Here is an 8,336-nt window from a genome sequence, read left to right as displayed (position 1 = left end):
AGGTCCCATTACATATACTCATTATATATGTCCCCACACACTCATTATAATGTTCCTGGGTAGAAGTGGCTGGGCACAGACCTCACTGAGTTGACTTTCAGATTCCTCTTGTTGTGGATGTGGTTGGGAGGTGGAGCAGCTCATGAAGGAAGCTTGGCAAGTCCTCAGGCAGTGATCCCTGGGTTCTTTAATCTCCATGGTTGATTATGTCTCACTAAGGGCATTTGCTTTCAGGATCTGAGGCTGGACCCGTCCCTTGAAGCTTTTAAAGCCTTGCCTCCATTGTCCAGTGCTAGGGTGGAAGGGCACAGAGGAAGCCGAGTTGCTTTTCCTTCTTACCCCCACTGGCTCTGCTTTCGCCTTCTACCTTTACTTTCTTCCTTCTGCCTTCTGCCTTCATTGTGTGGGACCTGTTTTTACTTGATTTATTGCAAGAGGGAACAGACCCTGTAGCTACCACTGCAGCTGCCACTTCCCTTCCATTCTGAACCAAAACTAAGTAACAGAAATCGTACCTAGAAGATAATTTTTCATCCTTTGGTTTTAGATATATTTCTGCTAACATCAAATTATTCTGAAAAGACCAAATGATAAACGAGAGACCTTGATTTACACATAGAACATTTCCTGAAGTTTGAACGAGGGCATTTTTGGCTCTTTGTGGTAAATGGCATTCTGAATTTTGGAGTTTCACTGTGAAGCTCATAAAGCAAAAGAGGAGAGGTATTTGCCTTCTTTATCAAAAGTGTACAGAGTTACATAAGTGTCACAAAGTCAACCACTCCATTTATGTTGCTTAACCTTTCAGGACTAACGATGAAAACCCACATTTTAAAGCTAACTATATTAATCTAACATTTAGTAATAATTAGGTGACTTTTTATAAACTGCAAAACAAAATAAAAGGAAAAAGACAATGTCGTTATTTTAAATAAGCCAACTAATTTTATGACATCCCACATATACTTCCAGTCTGATGTCTCATGTTTCAACATTTTAATTCTTCGAGATAGTTTTTAAAAAACTATGTCCAGTGACTCAAGTCTCTCCTTTGTCCCTGGGCATTGACACCTGTGTAGACAGTATCCCCCTAAGTGTTGTGTTAGTACAAATGGCCAGATGGAGAAACACAGCCAGCCATTAGATTCAGTACTAACATTGTAGGACATTTTTTGAATAAATTCAAAAATTCCCCAGGATGCAGCAATAAAAAAGGACAGGACACTGGTTAAAAAAATACTGTTTTGTTAATGTAAAATATTCCAAATGCTTAGATCTCTGGCTTTCCTAAAGGTCAAGGAGGGCATTAATTATGTTCACTCTTGGACCTAAGGGGCCTGAGGGCTTCCCCTCCCGCCTCCTCCTTCTTCCATCTTGTCCCCGTAGAGCTTCGAACCATTCTGGATTAGAATAAGAGAATGATCTCCCTGGTGTTGGGAAACAGAGGCTGCTAGTGTCATATCTTTTTTATCTTTAAATAGCCTTGCCAAAATGAGTTTGGCAACATCCTGACATGTGTCATGTGAGCTTCTCCCAACTACCATCCCAAGCTACCCCCCAAAATGCCCCATGGCATCTTTTTGTGAAAGCCCATCACCTTGGCCACACTGTAGAGAAGAAACAAAGCACAGAGGGCTCATCATTCCAGCAGGGACGAGCACTTCTGTCCTGACCAGGCAAAACTCCAGATGTTGCGCCTCTGACAGCCCCCACCCACTCCCATACATGGAGTTTAATATCCCCTAAGAGGCACCGTGGAATATTGAAAAGAGCAGCGAACTATGATGAAACAGAGTGAATTCAAGTCTTAGCAATGCTGTTGCACTGCAATTTGGAGATGGTCATTGACCTTTGAATTTCACTTTTCTTATCTGCTAGACAGGGATAATCATTTTTCTCCTCTTACCCGACGAGGTTGTTTTAAATAGCACAAGATGTTAAATACGCTGTAACTAGAAAGTGTCATATAGCTAATTCTTGAACAATGCAAGAGTTAGGGGTGCCAAACCCTGCACAGTAGGAAATCCACACGTAGCTTTTTGACTCTCCCAAAGCTGAACTACTAATAGCTTACTGTTGACCAGAAGCTTTAGCAATCACAGAAACAGTCGATTAACATAGCTCTTGTATGTTATGTATTATAGACTTTATCTTACAATAAATAAAGTAAGCTAGCAAAAAGAAAATGTCATTAAGAAAATCACAAGGAAGAGAAAATACATTTACTTTCCATTAAGTGAAAGCAGATCATCTTTCTCTAAGGAGAAAGAGGAAGGAAGAGGAGAGATTGGCCTTTTTGTCTCAGAGGTGACAGAGGAGGAAAGGATGAAGGAGGTGAAAGGGAAAGCAGGAGAGGCAGGCACAGTCAGTGTAATTTTATTGAAAAAAAATCCATGTATATGTACATGGATCCACACAGTTCAGACCTGTGTTAGTCAAAGGTCAGCTGTACAAATAAATTGTAGCAGCTGTTTTATCTGAAAAAAATGCAATTATTACAATATTATGTGATATTACAAAATCACATCAATAATAATGAGATCTGCTGCAACAAACTCACATGCATGGTTATGAAAACCAAAGTCAACCCTGGTTTTATTTCATTCATTTCATTTCATTTACTTCATTCATACAGCAGTGACTGTAACAGGAACTGGGACGAACTTGGATAATCAGAGCTGAAGATTAATATGGAACTCCTTAAATGGCAAAGCACCATGCAAATGTAAGGTATTAAAACCAACTCAGAGCCTTATTCACAATTCATGCAAATTAACATCTTTTTAGCTTTATGGAAGAAAAAGAGATTACTATACAACTGAAGACTTTCTCCTGGTCATATACTAAAAATAATAGGTTAAACATTGTTAAAAATATGTTAAACTATTATTTAGTTGAAGATTAGTATAATGGGTGCATGGTGGTTAACCAAACCACACAATATGACCTCCAGAAAGGTTCTACTAAATTATAGTGGGTGAAAACAGTAGATATAACCAAATATTTTAAATTCCTTTAACATTTAGCCTTCACATGCAAATTACCAAACATGAATTAGCCTGATGCTGTAAATATGAATCCAAGAATGTGTTAAACAACAGTGCTACAGGAGGTGCTAGGACAGATAGACAATAGCAGATTAATGTATTTTGTCCAGCAGGCCAGGTATTTGCTGTTTGTTAATTCCAGCAAAGAATGGAGATGATATTTCTGTGTCATGAGCAAAAACATACTGGGGACATTATGAAGAGTAGAAATGAGGCTGGAATGAATGTGAACATTAAAGGATATCTAAGTAAACTGAACTTTCCTTCACCTGGGAATTGCACACATTTTTTAAAAAAAAACCTTGACTGTGAGTTTATTGCTCTCTTGACAAAATTGAGAAATCAAGGTCCCTATACTGTTAAGGGAAGTTATAAGGCTAATAAAAGACATACATGATATTACAAAGCAGCTCAGTCATTATCATTAATCAAATAATTATGAGAACAAAATAACAAGATGTTGATAATATCCCTGCATTGTTTCTAGCCAGTACTGGAAAACTCAGGATACTGATTTTATCAGCCCTGTGAGATGAGATTGAGAGCTCAGCTGGAAAAAACGGGACCTCAATTGGTTACATTATTTTCATGCTGCACCTGAAGACAACCTTACTCCCACTTCAGACACATCCACCCACCAATTGTCCCCAGTGTATCCATTTCCTCTATCAAAATGCCTTCTGGGGTCTCACTAATTTATACAAAAAGGATAATATTACCTCTGCACAGTGAGGCACACCTGTAGTCCCAGCTAATTGGGAGGCTGAGGCAGGAAGATGCTTGAGGCCAGGAGTTTGAGGCTATAGCATGCCATGATGGTGCCTGTGAATAGTCACTGCATTCCACTCTGGGCAACATAGCAATACTCCATCTTGTAAAAAAAAATGAATGAATGAATGAATGAGTAAATAAATAAATAAATAAAACACTATATTTTAGTGCTTCTTGTACCCCCATGCAGACCAGAGCGATAACGTTTCAGAAAGCATCGCCTACACTGCCTGCCAGGCCACTGGCCCACACCTCACCACATTCCTAACCCACTCTGTAGATGCAGCCAGTTGAGCTCATTGCTGATTGGCAACCTCTATTTCTATGAACATCCATTGAAAAGACTGAAACAAAGTCTAGGTGACTAAGGCTGCTTAGTCTTCTGAGGTCTTAGAGAGTGAAAATACAGCATCATCTCACACTGCACATTCTCTATATGTTACACAAATAAACACTTCAATAAAGTAGCAAACGTGAAATGTTGGAACAATTTACCAAGTTGCCTGTTTTCTAGCGCTGGTGTTCCTTACTGACTGCCTTTGTTTGCCTTTTTTTTTTTTTTTTTTTTTTTTTTTAAGACAGAGTCTGTCACCCAGGCTGGAGTACGGTGGTGTGATCTCAGTTCACTGCAAACTCTGCTTTCTGCGCTTAAGTGATTCTCGTGCCTTGCCTCCCAAGCAGCTAGGACTATAGGCGCACACCACCACACCTGGCTAATTTTTTGTATTTTTAGTAGAGATGGGGTTTTGCTGGGTTGGCCAAGTTGGAATTGAACTCCTGCCCTCAAGTGATCTGCCCACCTCGGCTTCCCAAAGTGCTGGGATTACAGGCATGAGCCACTGTGCCTGGCCCTTTGTCAGTTTTTACATGTGGTTAACTCATTGTGAGAAACTCAGCTCAGCACCATCTCCTCTGCAAAGCTTATTCTGAACCTCCCAGCATAGCCAGAGAAGATCTCTGACCTTCCCTATAACCCCGAGCAAAGTTCTCTACCTTTACTACCTGGGACTGAAATCACTTTGCACACCTTTAGAAAGAGGAATGCAGATTCCCCTTCTGCGTATACCCAACACACAGCACAGTGCATGTTGCAGAGGTGGTGACCAATGGCTACTTCTTGACCTGAAATGAAACTAAACAAAGGGAGGAGTAACCAACTTATCAAGAGCCCTAGTCCACTTTCGTCTCTCCAGAACCAGCAGCTAAGTCCAACCTCATTAACACTGAAGCTGCTTCCCTTGAGTTTACTGTGCTGGAGTCAGCCACTTCTGGTGGCACAGATATAAGCCTTTCTTCCTTTTTAGTAAAGAAGCTTTAAATATGATGCAAGAGAGAAAGCAAATCTTATAAAACTCTATGCAATCATGCCCAGGAGTCATGCTTATTGCAGAGAAAATGGCTCATGGAAAGATTGGATGGCACTGACCTTTGGAAACCGTTCTGTGAGAATAAGCTGACATTTTACTAGAATGTAATCCTCCCTGGAATTCATACTTCTCCTTCCTCATTCCAACATGCCAATCTATCCTTCATTCCGTACAAATCTTTTCAATACTTTCTTATGTGTACCCTACACTATCCCTCAGTTTTCTTTGAGACTCACACTAGTCAATTTTTCAAAAAATCTATTCAAATAACTTAATAAATAACAGATAAGAATGATAGCACTGAATGTTCTTTTGTAATTCAAGATTTGTCATAAAAGGTCTTGACCATTCCAGCAAAGAAAATAACTAGGTTTTGAGCTAATTGGGCCCCTGACCACATTTTGTACTTTAACTGCTCTTGTTACTGGCTCAGTCTGTCTACAATGGAATGGAAATTATGGTGCCGCCTTTATTCATGTATCTATTATGAATCTGATTTTCTTACTAAACAATAACTGTTCTTGTGGAAGCCTCAATTGTACGGCATTTGACATTGATTTTAAAATAGGTGGAATGGTTATTCTTAATTTAAGATCACTTAATGCACAGTGTTTAGTTAACATTTAATGAGATGTAAAAATTAAGCAATTCTAAAATAAAATATTTTGGGTAGATATTTTATTTTTGTTTAATTTTTGAGAGGGCATAAAAGACATATAATTTTCATCAGGCTTTTATAGAGAAAAATAAATGCATGCTAACTAAGCATTGCATAGTTTACAGAACACTGCAAAAAAGGGTTATGATCAGGAGTTTTCTATTTACTGAAAGCAGAAGTATCTATTCCATTGCAAAATGCAATAGAAATTATAGACTCTTGATTTTTTCTACTTATTGACTCTTTCTACTTATTTTTTTCCCCAAATTTACAGATTTTAAAACAAACATTAGGGCAATGCAAAATACCAGCCTTCTCTTTAGCTTGATAGAATCTTCTCTTGCCTGACAAACCTTCCCTGATTCTCTTTGAGGCGTTTTTAACAGCACCTAGGCTTCATAGAAAAGTTAAAATTGCATGCAGGTATGAGAAAAGCACTTAATTCTTTTTCATGCCAATCAGTAATTTTCCCAAAAGTGCTGCAGAGTTCCTTTGCTTGATTTTAGGATCACCTGAGGCAAAATTTTCTTGCTTTTTATTCCTTTTTAAGAACTAGCACTCAGAATGTGCTTAGTCTCATTATGCTAATGAACTGACAGGCAGAGTCCACTATTTTTACCCTGGCGCACACTGAACCAAAGGCTTTAAGAACACTTTCTCTGGGCCAGTCACAGTGGCTCATGCCTGTAATCCCAGCACTTTGGGAGGCCAAGGCAGGTGAATCATGAGGTCAGGAGTTCAAAACCAACCTATGTAGTGAAACCCCGTCTCTATTAAAAATACAAACAAAAAACAAATTAGGCAGGCATGGTGGTAGGCACCTGTAGTCCCAGCTACTTGTGAGGCTGAGGCAGGAGAATCACTTGACTCGGGGAGGCAGAGGTTGCAGTGAGCTGAGATGGCGCCACTGCACTCCAGCATGGATGACACAGCCAGACTCTGTCTCAAAAAGAAACACAACACTTTCTTCAAATTGTACATGATTATATGCAAAGTACTCACACTCCCTTTCCTGCTTGTACCAGTTTTAATAACCTGTATCTGTCCTATATTATATGGGGAACTTTCTGTTTTTTACAATTGAACTACATTGTCTTAACAAAAGATAGAATTCAAACCATGTAGATTAAAAAATTCTTAAAATTAAGGTGATAATGAAGAAAAAAATAGATAGGATGTGTGTGCCTTTAACTTGAAATAATAGAAAAAATGTTATACCTAACAATGGCTTTCAAATATGTTGGCTGTATATCATGAAGTACATAGTTTGAAATGTCAGTTAAATAAATTCAGGCTAAAATCCTTGTATGAAAATGTACTTCTTGTGAACTCTCTGGACAACTGAATCAGATAAATGATTTTGTAATCAAAGTATAGTGATGGCTCCAGAGGAATCATGCACATTAAAATGAGGGATCTTTAAAAAATATTCACCTGTAAAGATTAGTGAATTGCAATTAGAAAGCAACCCATGAGCTGTCCCTGTAATCTCTACTCTTTCTGTTTCTCTGTGCTTTCTGGTACAGAAGAAAGCTGCAAACTACATTTCCCTGATTTCTGTGAATCCTGGTCTGCTAATTAGATGCCCTCTTTCAAGATTTGGAAAATGGAATCTGATTACAATGCAGTTTTCTATACTTTTGGTAGTTATTGCTGACAAGAATGGTCTTGGAGATGCTGGCATCTTCTGAGCAGTGTCCCTTCCTCCCTTCTTATATGTGCATGGGTAGTCATCACTACAGGGCTTCTGCAGGGCTTCCTGCTCCTTGCATCATTGTTTTTGAATGTTGAATCAATTTTGCATTTCTGAGATAAGCTACAGTTGGTCATGATGCTTCTATTCATTTTATATTTGCTTAAATTTCACATGCTCATTGTTATTGAGATGTTTGTATCAGGTTTATACCAACTTCATAAAGTGTGTTAGGAAGTATGCTTTCCTTCTTAAATTTCTGTAAGAGTTTATATTAGACTGGTATTATTCTTGTGTAAATATTTGATAGAATTCAGCATTAAAAAAATCTCCTTCTAGATTTTTTTTGGAGTAAAATTTATTGTTTAAAAATTCTATTTCTTTTAGAGATATAGGAATATTCACATTTTTTTGTTTCAGCATTATACAATTTTCAAAGACTTTATTCATTTTTACTAAGTATTACATTTTCTAAGTTTTAAAATTTCTTGGCACAAATTTGTCACTATATTCCTTTACTGTCCTTTTAATATCTGTGGTTGTATTTCTTTATTGATATTTGTAATTTGTGTTTTATTTCTTTTAGCTGTTGATTGAGCTTACCAGGGATTAATTTTATTTATGCATTCTAAGAGCAGCCCTAGTTAATTGTGTGGCTGTGTTATTTCATTGCTTTCTGTTCTTAGGCATATTATGACCTCTTTCAGCTTATTTCACATTCAGTTTATTCTTTTTTTTCCTAGCTTTTTAGAGTAGAAACTTAGAATCATTGATTTTAAACCTTTTTCTTTACTAATATA

Source organism: Sapajus apella, unplaced genomic scaffold (assembly GCF_009761245.1).
Source record: "Sapajus apella isolate SASKATOON/1434 unplaced genomic scaffold, GSC_monkey_1.0 scaffold134, whole genome shotgun sequence".
Classification (NCBI taxonomy): Eukaryota; Metazoa; Chordata; class Mammalia; order Primates; family Cebidae; genus Sapajus; species Sapajus apella.
Note: the sequence above shows the minus strand (reverse complement) of the source record.